Genomic DNA, 17299 nt, shown 5'->3' with positions numbered 1-17299 from the left:
CTGGAAAACAAAGCAAGTGTCCAGTATATAAAACCTTCGAGTATTGCTGTAGGCAGTAAGATGAAGATGAACATACCCAAAAAGCTTATCATCTTTACCAGGAACAAGCAACTATCGAGGATAAAAGCATGCAAAAAAACCAGAAGCAGCTTTATGAGCAGCTTCATGAACTCACAGATATTGCCTCAGTGAGATTATTGCTCATCTACACTGTTGAGAAAGCTGACCACAATCCAGTTTATATGAGAAAGATCCAGTTTACATGAGAAATCCCTTAAGTCACATAAAGGACAAGAAAATAAGAATTTCAGGCAATGTTTTTCTTTTTCCTTCATTTCACATAGGAGCTATTATAATTTTGTTACTTAAATAACCCTCTCCTTACAGAATCATACAGATTGGTTTGGGGTTCTTTCATTTTGTTTTGCAGGGGGAGGTATCATCTAGACCAGTAATAGCATTGGAATTGGTCTTGCTGAAAGAAAACAGCAACACAATGCCCTTATCCTAGAGATGTTTGTGCAAACTACACCAGCAACAAACAGTACTACAAATGAACAATTCAAAGAAACTAGCACTCTTGTCTGTAGTTGGGAACTTTTGATTTACTACATGTTTTCTCACTCCATGCTGACACAGGCTCAATGTTTCAGGTTGAATTTGCTGGTATCTCTGAGAGAAACACAGGAAGACATAATCATGTGTGTGTACTGAGTTTATTCATGCTTCAGTACTTCTGTTAATCATCCATGGGGCAATATTTCTCTCTTCTCCATCCCATCAGCAAATCCATCAGACATGCACAATTCGTCTTCCTGATACACAGCTTGGAAAGCTTTCTTCTCAAGTGCTCCATGTTTCATTAAGAATAACTTCTAGTGTATTCCCAACAGTTCCTCTCAAATCTTATCCACATTTTTTGCTCCCAGTAAAATACAAATGCTTATCCTCTTGCTCTCCTGTCAAGTTCAAGGTGAGTTTCTGCTCTTCCCTCATATCTACCAATACTTCTTCAACTACTACACAGGAAAACTCCATTGATTCCCATATATTCCAAAATATGAGCATTTTGATTCCTCTTCCTCCCTTCTCACACACTAGGATGCACAGAGATGGAGGAACAACTGGAAAACTATACAGATATCTCCAGATTTATGCACATTTGCCTGCAATTCCAAGCCATTGGTCCTAGTGATGACGAAGGCTGATCTTCCCAGTGCAATACTGTTCTCATGAAGTTGCATACTTCACATTTCCATGACACTTCCACACAAAGCAAAACTCCTTTCTTTTGCAATACAAAGAACAAGAATTGAAAGTCTTCTCTCTGAGGAATGCAGTGCCAGCCAACAATGTCTCTTTGGATCTCAGGCCTTTAATGCCAAGGCAATATACCCTGCCCTGAGATTTATTTTACAAACATTTCATTAAGCAGTGGTGATGTATGCAGGACTAATTGCACATGAACAGAAGCATGCCAATCACTGAATTGTTAACACAAGATACTCTCTAAAATTTCATTAAACCTGTCAATAAATCCAGACATGACCAAAACAAGAATTCACAGAAGTCACACTGCAGAGTATGAGACGTAGTGGTTACTTAAGCTGCCTTGTGTTTGGCCTTGAAGCTGTCTCCACAGTTACAGAGTAGAGATGTCACAACATACAAATAGTTCAGTAAAGACACTGTACTAACCCAGCTTACTGATGAAAGACAACTCCAGGCTTATGCAGAAGCAGTCTCAAAACATGAACAACTCTTAATGAAACATGAGAGGGGCATATGCCAAGGTTTCTGTGTTCCACAAATACTCTAAGACACCAGCTGAGACAACCAGCAGTGACACTAAGGGCTATGGCTGGAGATACTCCAGAACAAGAGCTATGCATTTAAAAGATCATGGTTCAACATCCCACCAGAGCCCAAGAGCTTAACAACATGGGTAGTCACAGACATGGGGTTCTAAGCGTGAGACTCACAGTTTTAAGTGAGCCATTTACAGCAAACAGCGAGGCATATAACAAAAAAGGAGCCATACTCTTCATGTTTGCATTGGAACATAGGTGCCTTACTATGCAGCACTAAGAGACAGTGGAAGCAACACTGGACCCAGCCAGCTGTGACAGATGCAGAAACTTGAGTATTGCCAATTCTGCTGATTCTTCTCTTTGAAAAGGCATTTTTACAAATTAACAGAACAAGATATCTGTCCCTGAACAGTACTCACTTGGGAGGATTGAAGAATTCTGCAAACATAAGCTGTACACAAAATGGTTTTAACAAGCAGTTAAGACTTCAGCACTGACGACACTCATTACTCAGTGTTACTTTTGCTTGCACTGAACCATTCCACCCAACCAGACCTGTAAAATCTTCTGTACCAGACTTAAAGTATGGCACAGAAACACTGATGGTATGCAGTAAAGCTACTAGTACCTCATTCATATGCAGGACATAGACAAAGTACATTCAGGAGTGTTTTAGAAACAATCATACCTACAGGATAACATGCAATTTCTTGTATTACTACGTTGCAACAGAGCTAGAAAGGTAGACCAAAAAAAAATTCAACAGCAACAACCACCATCACCATCTTTCTTCTCTTTTTTTCATGTTCTGCAGAACTTAGGACTGTTTCTTTGCACCAATGCTTACCCATGCAACTCAGATTTTACTGGATTTCAAATTCACATTCATCATTATCTCCCTACGTATCAGAAGGTCTCCCATTCCTATTCAAGCCTTTACTTTTCCTTTAACCCAAGATAACCTACGAAAATATATCCAACACTTTAAAAAGAAAAAGAAAAGTACCCTATTTATTTTGTACAACCAGTTTTAAAAGAATCTCACTTCCATTGGGACAACACTACCTACTTGTAAACCACCCATACTTAATCAGTGTATCAGTTTTAGGCTCACTTTTGTTTACAATATAGCAACATTAAAGATAGGAATGAAGCAGACAGTTTTCTGGATTAAACACACAAGGGAAGGCCTCCCTTCCTAGTTTAACATCTTCAATAAAATTACTGCAATGCAGAATAAATCAATTTCTCTCTCTACCTCAGTTTCTAATCCAAACATGGGAATAATGCTACTTATCAGACTGACCTGTTATCTTTTAAGCAGAGCAGATTCTTGAATAATAACAAGCACACCTATACTCCAATGAATAAACTATGCTGATTCACAACAGCAGATTGCCTGGGCCAAATTCCACGTTGTATTAACAAGTCAACAGGAAGCACTCCAAAATTATCACACTGATGTGCTCTGATCTTCCTTCCCCTACATACCAGTCCGCTGGCATTCTCACTGCTCCCAGTACACAGGTATCAATCTCAAATACTGTCTTTCCTTCCTCTTTTATTATATTCTCCCTCCTTACCCCCTAAAAGACTTTTTTTATTCTTCTTTCTTCTCCTCAAAACATACACAAATGGGAACTGTAGCATCTGGAGAATGGTATTTGTAGCTGGGGTAGTCACACTCAATGTGGGAGTACTGATGGTAGTCAGTAATCTGAAAGGAAGAAGTCAAGAAACCATACACTTCATAGTTCCTTTCTTCAGAAAACCATGATTATTCAATACAAGTAAAAAGATTTACACACTAGGTTATAAACATAGCACTGAATCACTGGGACTTTTTAACATGGAATCACATAAGCATACAATCAGCATGTAATGGAAGAAAAGTGCAAGACTGCTGTACAATGGAAGTAGACTTCAGCTACAAGAAAACTAAATGTCCAAACCGGTTTTACTCACACCGATTGCCACGGATTTTTAACTGATTGCTTACTTGAAGTTGGAAGAATAAATTGTAGGTTTATCTACTTTTTGTGGCTACTATAAACAATTGAAAGGCATATCATTTTCAACCTTCACAATGCTGAGTGAAAAGTATCATGGAGCATGGTATTATTGAACTTTCTGAACAAAAGGATTGGCACTTTTAAGAAGACTGTTGTGGCAGCCAATTATTTTTGTTCCCAAGGGGCCAGGGTGCTTCACCCAGAGGAGAAGGCAGTAACATGCTGCTGAGGGCCACTCCTACACATCCCCTCACACCAACATCATCACAATCTTCTCCTACTCTCCCGGGATCCACTGATTCCATGTACACAATGGCCCTACACCAACATTGCCCTAGAAGATGGAGCAAGGCTGGTGGCAGGAAGACTTACCACAACAGCAGAGACTAAGATGGGACAAAACAGTGAGGAGCTCTAAGCTAGTGCTGCGTACAGCAGTATGCATTTCTGTATGCCAATATGCGGTTGTATCAAGAGCAACGCTCACACCACCGTGATATCAGTGTAGTGCCCATCATTATGGAGACTGTTGTGCAAAGTTACTCTTTAAACAAATTGTTTTGTTTAAAAATTAATGCCCGGATTTTTAATGATCCTATCGTTGTACTACAAAAGATGTTTAAACATATCTTACTACACAGAGGCACATGCACACAAATTCTCATGCACTCCTCTCATTACTTTCTCCTTACATATTCCTCTCCTTACCATTTCAAGAACAGGGTTGTTGTGCTTTTTTGGGGTTTTTTTCCTTTTTATAGTGTCTTCAAGAAAAATCACAGTTCCTATCAATTTAAACTCTGTTTATTATCCAGTGTGGGGGAGAAGGGAGTGGTGGTGGAAGCCATGAGGACTAGAAATAAACAAGAACATCTACTGTATAATTTTAAGTCCCCTTCTAATGCAACTTCTGATCCCCAGGAAACCCACATGAGTCTTACTGGCAATTGGAATACCAAAGAGGTGTCATAGGTAAAGGGTTAAAATGCATCCTGCATATGTAGAAATATAGAAAAAATATGTTTAAAAATATGCAGATAGTATTTAACTCCATTTCCTAATTTATGCAAGTGTTTATGAAGAAATGACAGGAGCTCTCCTTTACCTGAGAGAAAAGTACTGGCACGTCTAATGTATAGCACTTTCTACACACAAACAGGGATTTAACAGACACTTCTGCCCTTCCTTAGTTTAAGCTTTCAAGTGAGTTAGAGTGAGATGGTCTATATACATGACGATGAAATCACCTAATATATCAAAAATTAATTAAATATAAGGGGAAAACGGCATTTTTAAACAAAAACAACCATGAGCACAGAAGTGTAGATTAAGTCAGCAAAAGGAAGCCAGAAAGAAGGTCTCAAATGGTGAGGAATTGTACAATTTTACGTTACTTCAGGAAGGAGCAATGATTTTTGCTCATGCCATTTTGTAGCAATGACAGTGTCAGTGCAACACAACCTGAGGCAGGTATTCGCCGTGCCACTGACCTGGGCCCAGCTAATGGCTCTGCAGCTGAGAAGATGCTGTTACCACAGTAGGGCACCAACCCTGCACCGGCATCTCCCAGGCCAACACCACCACGTCTTGACTGACTGCAAAGAAAGCAGCTCATCACCCCAGGAAAAAACATTTCATTACACTAAACACTACACAAGTTCTTCCTCAACAGTGACACATCCAAATGTAACTCCTGCAAGAAGTAAGGTGGAAGAAGACATTGCAAGTCTTACGGCAAGAAGAAAGTGCTACACATGGATGAGAATTATGGGAAGGGAAGTTATTTCCATGTTTATTTTAGAGACTGATATTCAAAAGAAAGTCCAGCAGGTGAAACATGCCAAATTGCAGGTAGAAAGTGGAAACTAAGACTGATTCTGAAACAAATTTCATAGTGACAAATTCACTGACTTCAGCATGATTCTCTAAGACCAGAAAATAAGAGGTATGGTGTGGTGGGTTTCCTCCTTGGGAGAAGAACTGCAGTAGACTCAAGGGCATGTACCTGGCATTCAGAAAAAGCACAAAGCTGGCTAGTCCTTCTCAATTTATTTCTGACCAGAATGTACTCTCTGAAAGGGTAAAATGGGAAGCTCAGGTAGCCACATCCTTTCCTTTTGGGGTCACTGACAAAAGCATCCTTAATACAGCAAATTCATGCTACACAAAATAGATTTACATGATGAAGATGCTTATCAGAGACAATTACTGCAAGCTAAGCAGCAGTGAAATGATATCTGGAGCTCCAGCTAGATGCAAATTACCAAAAAACTTCATTATTAGTAATATAGGCCACTGTAGTCCTTTTACAGTTATGAAAAAGGCTTGTTAGTGAGGTCGGGGGTTGGATTTTTATTGTGCTTTTAATTGTTTGGGCTTAATTTTTTTTAAGTCCATCACAAGTCAGGTTATTCAAATTTCAGACCAAGTATCTCAATGTCACACTAGCAAGAGGGACAGAGACAGAATGTATTCCTTGGACACATCAAGGACTAATTTCTGGCTTTCATGCAAAATTTTGTTGCACTAACAAATTAAGTAAAAGCCCTGAATAAACAGATTCCAAATTCTTACAAAGCATTACAAGAGCTCAACATTAACCACTTTTTAAAGGCACAGCAGAGACTCATAGGAGACAAAGTACCCAGAGTGAGATCCCCCAGGGATCACCAGCAGCCTCTTAAACAGATGCCAGATTCTTCAAATTTTGTCCAGAGCTTCAGGCCTGCAAAATCCACCTAAAACTATATTTTTGGGGGAAAAAAATCCCAGTAATCTCAATTCAACTGTGAAGTTTCCCACTGGCTTGAGCAGGGCCACAATTTCTTCACAGATGAGGACGGATTTGCTCTTATGAGATAAGAAGTACTTACAGAAGTTTTTCTTTACAACTGCGCATCAAACCCTTTCGTACATCCCTACTTCTCACTTTCCTTATCTAGGATACCCTGATACAGCAGCATTACAAAGGGCACTGTTGCAGGCTCTCTGCAGAAGGTAAAATGTCCTTGAAAGACAAGACACGTCATCTTTCCACTACACATAGATTTATCTTGGTTTCTTCTCTCGCCTGTTGTATAGGCCCAAGGAGCCAATGAAGGATTTCATCCTCGCATAGCAATAATGTCAGCCTTTCTAATCATGTCAAGACACTAACAGTAACTATTTCAGCTAAGTGCCTGTCCTGTCAGCAATTTGCTCCACGTGGGCCGTCAAGGGGCTGGGAACACTTAAAGAAAACTTTAGCACTGTTTACCAAGTCCTTTACAATTACAGCATCTGTAAGGTTTTTGACTAATCTCTTCACCTTTTTGTGTCAGTTTTAAACAGCGTGAGCAACATATAGTGCATACAATGTATCAGTGCTGAGAAAATACCATCCTGACTCAAGGAAGCTATTGCTACCTAAATATCTGTCATACACATCATCTGTACAGGCGAAGGAATTAGCAACTTTTTTTAGGCTTTGGGTGTTTTTTTGCACAACCTATGAACATGTGAGTTCTGAATTTATAATGAGCAGTATTTCTGTACACTTAATAAAAGAAAAAGAATTTTGTCACACACACCTAGATATTAGCTAATTGTGGTGATTACAAAGAAGCTACTTTCCAACATTAGAAGCCTGGAGGTCTTCATCCTGCTGCTACTTACATAGATTCTGATTTCAGGCATTCAGCTATTCTGTCTAACTTCTGCAGGACTTAGTGTTAGATAACATGACTTCTTGCAAGGCTGGAGCTCTAATTAATTTCTCCAAAAACATAAAAACAAAGCGTATTTCATATTGTCTGACACTTAAATACAAGCCTTTTTATATTAATATCTCATAGAAACTGAAGAACAAAGAAATTGACAGGGATCAGTTAAAGTTAAGTGTTTGCTCACTTGAAAATGAACTGCATTATCCAAATCATGACACACAAGATTACAGCAAATACTAAACTTGTTGCTGGATGAACAAGCAAAATCAACTTAATGTCCATTTTAACTTTGGCAAATCTGACAGACTGTTGTGTGAAAACACACAATTCCTACAAATATAAATAAAGTATTCTGAAAAGTTACTATTCCTCTATACCTATTTCAGAAACACTTCACATTCTTTGATGCAAGTCTGATGTGAGTTCAAGTGCAGCAGTCAGGACTAAACACACCTGACAAAAACTGCCAGATGTGTTCTGCTTCTGGAGGCACCTGCCAGTACCTGTGTTTGTGACTCTGTGTCCCCCTGGGAACCAGCAATGGAGTCACCAGACCCCACAGCATGAACATAAATTGGATCCCCTGCTCTGATGAATAAGGCAGCTATGTCATCACTCACTCTCAAGAAACACAGCAGAGAAGCAAGTTCCCATCAGTTAAAAATGCTGTTAAAACTCCCTTTCACTGTGTGAAAAGAAATCCATTGTGACCCACTGTCCTCCCAGCAACTGGAAAGGACAACACAGCTGCCATACTGCCAGTAACAGAAATCCCCTTCTGCCAAATGTTTCCATCCGTAACATTGCTCTGAAAGATTAAAAATCCCCAGAAGATCAAATAAGATACTTGCAACCAGAGACGAAGCAAGGTGTCAGTACAATTAATATATTCTTTGTACAAAAACACATAAGCAGTTGGAAGACTTCCTTCATGGACTGCTTTTCTCTAAACTACGCAACTATAAACAATTTTTGACTTGTAAACAAAAATACCTGACTGCTGCACAGGCTTAAGCTGACCAACAAGAACAGGATAAGGTATTGAGGACTGTGTTTCTAGAATATGACAGCATCTTATACGCTTCACTCCAAATCCCCAACTTTGCTCAAGAAAACTACAGGTCCCAGGATGCCTTAGGACAGCACACTCCTGGCAGGCCATTGCAATAAAAACAAAGCACTGCACACTGGGGCCTGCAGTTTCCACGAGCACATTCTTACTCAAGATGAGAGCAGATGTAGGCCATATTGCACACTTCCACAGCCTGCAAGCAACACACACACCCCAAACAGGGACACTGCTGCTGGTAAACGACAGGTAAGCTGGATGGATAGCCAGGTCTCATGTGTTGAAGTTAAGAGGCCAAAGATTTCTGCAGAAATAAACATCAGCTAACCAAGAGTCCTCATAGAAAAGCAGTTTGGCTACTTTTAAATATGCACAGTTTGCTGTAGCTTTTTAACATCTTTTACTGAAGTGCAACAAGAATTTATGGGGCTTTCCTCCCAAGACATTTAATAACATTAAAGAGTACTCTTTTGAATAGCAATAGGAAAAGTATGTTTGGTGAGGGGCATATTCTCCCTGTCCAGAATTCAGTTATCTGGAAACAAATTGCTCTCCTCCTCCATTTCTACAATGTGCTCAAGCAGGGGCTTGCCTCTCTCTTCTGAGAAGAAGTGGCTCTTAGCTGAAAATTAAATAGCTGTGTCTCAGTGTAGGCCTCAGAGAGGAATACGCCGTACTTCAGTAAAGGGAATGGCAGCTCCCCCTACCAGTCTGTTCTAAGAAGGTTTTAATCCAGGAAGGAAACAACCAGGGAACAAAATTGAAAAGTCCTCCTTTTTTCCCCCGCCTCCTGCTTCCCTGAACTCTGTATTATTATTATTAAAACAACTAAAAAACAATAACATGCATGTAAAATTCTACCTAAGAACTTATATGCTTCCCTAGTCCTTGCAGTACAAGACAGTCTTTGCAGCATTTCCAGGCTAGCAGGCAGCATCTGCAGAAACATGCAAAAGAAAAGGGACCATGCAAAAGGAAAAGGCTGGGCCAAGAGAAAGACAGCATCCCACCGCAAGAGAAAGAAATGGTGATGCTTCAGTCACCTGAAAGTCATCCTGATGCACTTCCCTATAGAGGCAAGAGGCCTCAGGAGCATCTAAAGGTTTTGTCAATACAGCAATGCTGTCCGTAGGCCAGACAGCTGTTGCCATAGTTACTATCAGCCAGCTTATCAGAAAATAATTATTGCGATTACTCAGAAGTTTTGTTAAAACAATTTAAAGCTTCAATAGGATACCACTCGATCTCTTCAATTAACTGTTTCCAACTATGCTGCCTTTGGGATCCATACAGTTAACTTGGACCTGCAGGGTTGAAGTGGAAGAGGGGAAAGAATCAACGTTCCTTCTCCCTTTCCTACTGACAGCTTGTATTTCATACACAGAAACAAGGAAGCCGAACCACCCGTAAGCTTGGCTGCCCTGCTAGAGTTCTCCCACAGGCCATCTCAGAGTCACAGGCTCAAATCTGCCCTCATTTGGTTTAACTCCTCACACATCCATACTGCAATTCAAGAAACACACTGGCTACATTTGCGAAGTACCTTTAATTACACGTGCAAAGGTAGAGTCCCTCGCTTCAGAGGCAGGTGACACAACTTCTGCACCAAGTGAACTTTTTCTCTTGTCCTACAAGTGCAGTACTGGCAGGTAGCAGGGCGGAATCAGAAAACACACGCATTTTAAGAAATCGGACATTAAAAATGCATAGAAGCTGTATGAACGTGGCCTAGAACAGAGCTCACAGGAAGCAGAGCCTCACTGCTCCTGTAGCACTTACAGGTGCATTCCCACCAGTAACAACAAACATTAGGCTGGGGCTGGGGTCTGGAGGCAGCGTGTTTGTTTTGTGGCGTGCGGTTTTTCAAAGCAGGCTTTGAGCACACCGTCTCCAATCAAAAGAGTGAGCATTTGTAATGACAGCAAACAAGAAATCTCGGGCAAGAGGGAACAAATAATAGGTCAAACCATCTAGGCAAAGATCTTTTGAGGCATGGGGAACTTGATAATTCCCAGTGATATTAAACTGGGGTAAACAGTATACCAGAAAATAATGCTGCAGATAAGCCTGTGTCATGCAGCACTTTTTTTCCTCAAAAAGCTGGAATGAACAAAGTATCAATACAAAAGATTCTGTGGCAAAGTTGGGGCTTTGTTAGGACAGTAGGCAAGGAAGACTAAAGGAAGGGACCTCTCAGAACTTTCTACAGCTAAAAAAATTATGTTAAGGACAGGTGATTCTAACTGCAAAGTCTGATTACGCTGCAAATGCATCTTTCCTCAGCATTAAGTACTTTTAAAAAACTCTTTAGATTTTTGTACATTTTACAGCCTATGATCTACGCTTCACTTTTGTGAAGTTTTGACATAACAAAAGCAGAATCAAACAAACTTTAAATCATACTTTAACAATTTCAGTCCAGAGAGGAACTTTGTAAAGTGCAGGAGCCATAAATAAAAACTTAGGAAAGAAACAAAGTGGCTGCATTTTATATTTTTAATGATACTCTGTGCCATAAGGAAAAAAACTAAAAGAAAATTAGAAAATACCAAGTTCCCCCCCCCCACCAACAAATGTAAATAAAATTATTTTTTGCCTGCATAATGCATATCTCCACTACCAGCACAAGCCAGACACTGGCTTTGTGCTACACTGAACTGGAGGAAAGATTACTGTAAGACACCTATAAAAACTATCCTTCTATACCCTCTAATTACAGGGTGCAGAAGTAAGTACCAGCCCTTTGCATTCAGCAGACATCTCAAAACCCTTCTGTGCTCTGCCCCACCTTTCCACTATATGGTTTGTTCCTAAAAAACCTTTGTGCTGTTAAAATACATCAGAAACAGGATGTGAGCTGCTTTCTGGCACAGAGTAATTGAACAAGGGCAATTCACGAACGTACAGGAGCCAGGCCTTTTGTAGAGTCTTACACTTCTAGTATACAGCTACACATGTGACTGCACAGTTGTGAGCATAAAGGGTGAAGGGGACAGTGAGGAAATATTATTAGAAGCTTAATAATAGGTTTTTAGCACTGCCCCTTCTACACATGAAGCCTCTCCTGAAGAAGATGCTTTACAGCTCACATCCCCGTGAGATGGCCCTCCAAAAAGCAAAGCTCTATCACCCTGTGAAGTTCTTTCTTATATTTAATATTTTAAACACGTAAAACCAAGAAACTCTAAACAACAGTAAAAAGACTAGGGTCACCAACACATGTTTCTCACATGACTTTCACCTTGAGTTTCTGGTACCCATACAAAATGCCAAGAACACATGAAATAAGATAGTCCATCCAGGTTCCTTCAAACTGGACTAAAATAAAAGAGAAATCTCCATTGCAAACAATTTCCAGTAGTATCAATTCATTTGACCAAATAAAATTCTTCATGGCACTGAGAAAAAGGATAAAGGAACTGAACAGCTACAATGTGTTCATTAGAAACAAACTGCATGAACAACACAAGTGATAGCCAGGCTCACTATCAAAGCTTTCCAACTGCACACAGAATTACACAACTTTTTAAGCAGTCAATAAAACACATCTTATTTTCTAAAAAAAACCAAAAAAGTCCATGAAAATTGTCCTTTGTAAGGATCCACACCAAGATATTTTAAATTTTTTTAAATCATCATTTCTACAGTGAAGTTTAATAGGCACACACAAAACCTCATCTCTAAAAAAAAAATAGTTGGAATAAGAAATAGTTAGGGCCAATATTTGAAACACAGCTAAAGCTGAATAGCTACAGTGAAGAGACAGATTTACAAAACCTAAACTTAAAGTGGAGATCTCACTATTGAACCTGGGAAACACAACAGCACTTTTCTCTAAGCAGCCTAAGTTTTAATTTCCTAGTTTTGCTTTTTTTAAGTTCTTTGAAGGAAAGTTTTTTTATTTTCCCTAAAGTAAGAAAAAATGCCTGCTTCCATCAACAAAACTAGTTCAAGATGCACATAGAGGAGAGCAAAGAGTAAAAACTTTCAAGTAAAAATCTTAAAAACACTAATGGCAAAGAATTATTAATAACAAAGACTCCTCCACATAACATTTTGAATTACACAACATGTTAGCTTCACCAGCTAAATGAAAAATCACCAAAACCCATAATGGGATGCAGATTTCTTGTTGCTCAGGTCACTAAGGCTGAAATCTTGGGATATGACATAGCTGACATCCATCTGGTGGCAAGTACTCCCAGCGAGCATGCACCTACCTTCTGCTAGACAATGGGTCTCCTAAAACCTTGAAGACACACTCCATACACACTACTACACAACATGAAATGAATGGATAGAGGCTGCTCCATAATCCCTCTGTATCAGCTCAAAACCCTAGCTGATGTAACTGTCATAAAATAATCTCTCTACCATAGTGAAGTTGAAAGTTCTTAAAATATTTGAGAATCTCATAATCTATTTTTTTAAATACGGTTTTAAAGTTTCATTTACTGAGCTACAGAATTCCCTTCTAGAAATCAACATTAAAAAATGCCCCAAAGAAAGTTTCATTTAGCGATCGTGAAGCATGCACAGATATAAACAAAATTTCCAAAGACTGTGATCTTTCTCCTAAGATATGATAATTAATTTCTTTAACTAATATGGGTAGTTATGCTATTTTTTACTTCTTTAAGATCCTGTTCTCAATAGTCATTTAATATCACTATTTAATAAAAACTACAAAGTTGTATTACACACAATCACTAACAAGTTCAGTATTAAAGTTCTGTTGTTAGATGCTAACCTGGTAGAAGTAATGAATTTTAGGATTTTAAGGGCTTGTTTTATTAAACAAGGCATTGAAACACATGTCATTTTTTTCACTAATGAAGCCTCAAAATAAGCCGCCCTTCATCAAAGTTAGAAATTCCCCTGCTATGTAGCAGGTCTAGTCCCACCAGCTAACTCCAGGAAATCACAGGAAAGCCAGAGGAAGCCAAGTTACAAAACTGAAACTAAGCAGGTGTCTTCATTGTTAGAAGTGAGCACAATGAGAAAAAGGGGCGGGGGGGGAGGAGGGAGGAAGAGGGGAAAAAAAAAAAGAGTAAACAGAGAGCAAAAATCCATTTTATTTCTGATACCTGAAAACCTACAGCTAAGCAAAAAAAAAAAAAAAAAGCTACCATCTATACATATGGGTGCACAGGAGTATCTATTCTTTAACCTGATAACAAGCAACAGCACAAGAAAATTTGCCTGGCCCAAAGAAGCCTGCCTCCTCCTCAAGCCCTGCCATTACGGAGCGCACGTCCCCAGTCCCCACCTGATTTTCCATGCCCAGAGCCACCGTACATCACAGGACACAACTTTCTCGTGACACGCGCGTTATTACCCCCACTGGGACCTTTTTACACGCAGGCTCCGCAGTGAACAAAAGTTCATTGTCAAGCTTAGTGCTTGGGCCCAAACGAACATCCAAGAGGGGAGAGAAAGGGAGAAAGTGCTCCTATCTGCAATTATAAGATTTGCAGGCAATCGCCGTTACTTACAATTAAAAAGTGGGAACAGGTGTAGCAGATATCATAGTTTGATAGCTGAACAAAGAATATTACAGCACGTGACTGAAATGTGATGACATTTGTTCACCAATCGAAAACAAAAGCCACTCTCCAATGGCACTCTTTCCTCCACCCCCAAGAATTAGGAACTTAGAAATTTCTCCATATTGAAACACATCTGTTCATAGCCTTATTTTTTGACACTTGAGAAGAAGTTGAATGAAGAGCTCCATGCATTAATAAAATACGAATTCACCCAAAAAACCTCAGCGTACTAAACCATCAGCACCCACCAAACTGCAGAGGTGGTTGAGAAGAAAGCTGTACCGACAGTGAAGCACGGAATAATAAAGAGGAAAAAACAAAACACACATCACCACAAAAAGAAGAAAAAAAAAAAAAAAGAAAAAAAATCCTGCAGGAAGGCAAGTGAAGAAAGGAAAGGAACATGCATAAGAGGACTACACCAAATGGCAGAGTCCCACATAGAGCCCCACTCCGCCTACACGGGCGCAGGAGGGAGGGAAACAAACCAAAATAAAGAAGTGCCCGGTGCTGGGGCAGGCGTGGGCACCCCCGGCCCCGTACCTGTGCGGGAAGGGCAGCCCCAGGGCGAGGGGAGCAGGCCCGGCTCCGGAATAACAAGTTGCTGAAGAAACGGAATTTTCCCGGCGCTGCTCGGGCCACAAAGACGAATGAAAGGAAGGAGGGAAGCGAGGAAAAAAAAAAAAAAAAAAAAAAAAAAAAAAAAAAAAAAAGGAAAAACCGCAGCAGCGGATTTACTACGAATTATCCATCACCGAGAGCGGCATCATTTCCCAGATAATAATAAAACTTCCCCGACAGCATCGCGGCGAAGGACCCGACCGAGAGAAAAGGGCCTGGAAATAATCATCCTGAAGGAAACCGGAGGGGAGGGGATAAGCCTCCCTCCCCCACCCCATCCCCAGTGCAATGTGTCATCTCCTTCCCCTGCTCCTCCCCCCAACCCCAATGTGTCACCTCCTCCTTTTACCCCAAGTGTCACCCTCCTCCACCTCTCCCGCTCCCGCTCGCAAACTTCTGCCGGGAAGGCCGGGGGGCCGCCCCGGGACGCTCCGCTATTCCCCGCCACCCCCCCGAGGGAGGGGCCGGGGGCCGCGGCGAAGTTGCTGCTCCTCATCGCCAAGTTGGCCGGAGAGTGCGGGGCGCGCCGGCGCCATCCCGGGGGGCGGGGGGGGCAGGGAGGAAGAGGAGGAGGAGGAGGAGGCGAATCCGAAAGGTGGGATACTACACCCTGCTGGCGGCGGCGGTGCTGCTGCGGGCCGGCCGGGGTCCCCCTGGCAGGACCTCTCTGTGAGGGGGAGGACTCTTCTTCATAGGGGGAGGGTGCCGGCGCCGCCGCTCCTCTGGGCCTCCCTGTCCCCCTCTTCTGGGCGCCTCTCTCTCTCTCCTCTCACTTTCTTTAAGCTAAGCGGGGAGTGGAAGATGGTAGGTTGCTCCCTTCTCCTCCTCCTCTTCGCTCGCTCTCGCCTCTGTGGGGTCCTTTTCCTTCCCCCTCTCCGCGGGGGGCTCCTCCTGCGGCGGGGAGGAGGGAGCGGGCGGGGAGGGCGGCACGAAGCCGAAGAGGCGCAGGAGGAGAGAAACTGTAACACAAAAACAAGCCGAGAAGCTGAACTCTTCTTCAATCCCATTCACCCGGCCCGGCCGCAGCACACCTCTCGCCGGGATCCCTCCGCCGCCGGCCTCCCTGCCTGCCTGCCTGCGGCGCGCTCCCGACACGCCGCCGCGCGCGCCCCCGTCCGCCCCGGCCCGGCCCGGTCCGCCGCTGGAGACCGGCCGGGGAAGCGGGGACCGGAGGGCCCACGCCCACGCTCCCCCCTCTCCGTTGCAACGGCGGGACGCCGCCGGCCGGGCCGGGGCCAGGGCAAGGGGGACAGCCAGGAGGGCGGGCTCGGCCGCTTCTCCTGAGGGGGGACTACTTGACGTGTCGGTGCGGCGAATTTATTTCCCTTTGCCTAAGGAACGGGCTGTGCTGCGGCCCCCATTGCCTAGGGAAAAAGCCCGGATGTAAAGTGAGTGAAACTAAAGTAGAGTGAAGTAGGGCACCAAACTCTGCCGGAGCAGCGGCGCCGCCGGCCGCGGCCGCGGGGGGCACTGGGCGGCTGCACCGCCCTGCACCGCCGGTACCGGGCGGCCGTGAGAGCACGGAGGCGGGGGAGAGCAGCGCGGGGGCGACCGCGCGTCAGCCGAGGACCCCCCTTCCCCCCCACCACACACACACACACACACACACACACACACACATATACACCCACATACACACCACACGCCGGCGCGCGGGGCCCTGCCGCGAGGGGCTCCGCACAGGAAGTTGATGCAACAGGGCCGCGGGAGGGGGCGGGGGGCGCGCGCAGGAAGCGGCGGCGGCGGCGGGAGGGAGCGCGGTCTGCTCATCGCCGTGCGTGAGGCGCGGATGCGCCACGGCCCGTTCGACCGGGCCAAGGGCCGCCCTCTCGCGCTCCCTCCCTCCCTCCCGCATCGCCGGCCCTGCCATGTTATTCGAAGGAATAGCGCACACGCTCGCCGCGCGGCCGGCTAGGAAGGGAGGGGAGGCTGTTCCCTCCTCCACCTCGCCGTTCACGCAGCGGGCTTGGCTTATTTATTTATTAACTTACTACTCCACTGCCGGGCGATGCTGCCATTTGCTTTCGTGCGAGCGGCGCTGCATCAGCATTCTTTTTTTTTTTTTTTCCCTCCCCATTCCTCTTCCAATTCCCCTCCAGAAAGGGGAAAGGAAAAAAAATACAATTTTTTTTTTTTTTAAAAAAAAAGGAAGAAACCAACAAAAACGAACGGTGGCGAGTCAGAAACTTTTCACGGGCAGGTTCAAAGCCGGGAAGTTACCACGCCATGGGTTAGAAGGTTTCTGCCGCACTCGCTGGCCTGGAAATCACACGTACGCGACTCGGCTGCGGCGCTGCCCGGTGCTCCCTCGCAGCCGCGGGCCGCTCTGGGCCGCCGGTGCCCGTGGCTCCGGGAGCACGGCGCCCCGGTCCCCTGCCACCGCACCGTGAGCGGCCGCGGGCCGCCCGAACGCCAGCACCAACCCGGGCAGGGTCAGTCCTTATCTGCAGTACACTAGCTCAAGTTACAGGCTTGCCCCTGTGCGTCTCCGGCTTCCGAAAGTCTCCGGAGTCTCAGAAATACTTAAAGCCTC

At 43.5% G+C, this 17299-nt stretch overlaps 1 protein-coding gene across 8 annotated transcripts in view; it reads right to left on the bottom strand.

Annotated features, from left to right (window-relative positions):
* PHF21A (PHD finger protein 21A) overlaps nucleotides 1-15817 on the bottom strand; it is a 125497-nt gene extending 109680 nt beyond the window's left edge. For 3 of the 8 annotated variants that reach the window (XM_041397280.1, XM_041397235.1, XM_041397296.1), the window contains exon 1: nucleotides 15376-15815. The gene's annotated coding sequence lies outside the window, so the exon portion shown is untranslated. Of the gene's footprint in view, nucleotides 1-14688; nucleotides 14775-15375 lie in introns of all 8 variants that reach the window. The other 5 variants (XM_041397245.1, XM_041397254.1, XM_041397270.1 and 2 more) reach the window with 5 other exon arrangements.
* Nucleotides 15818-17299: the final 1482 nt, after the last annotated feature.

This window comes from Onychostruthus taczanowskii, unplaced genomic scaffold, assembly GCF_017590055.1.
Source record: "Onychostruthus taczanowskii isolate IOZ18803 unplaced genomic scaffold, ASM1759005v1 scaffold1, whole genome shotgun sequence".
NCBI lineage: Eukaryota > Metazoa > Chordata > Aves > Passeriformes > Passeridae > Onychostruthus > Onychostruthus taczanowskii.
This window is presented reverse-complemented; position numbering and strand designations above follow the sequence as displayed.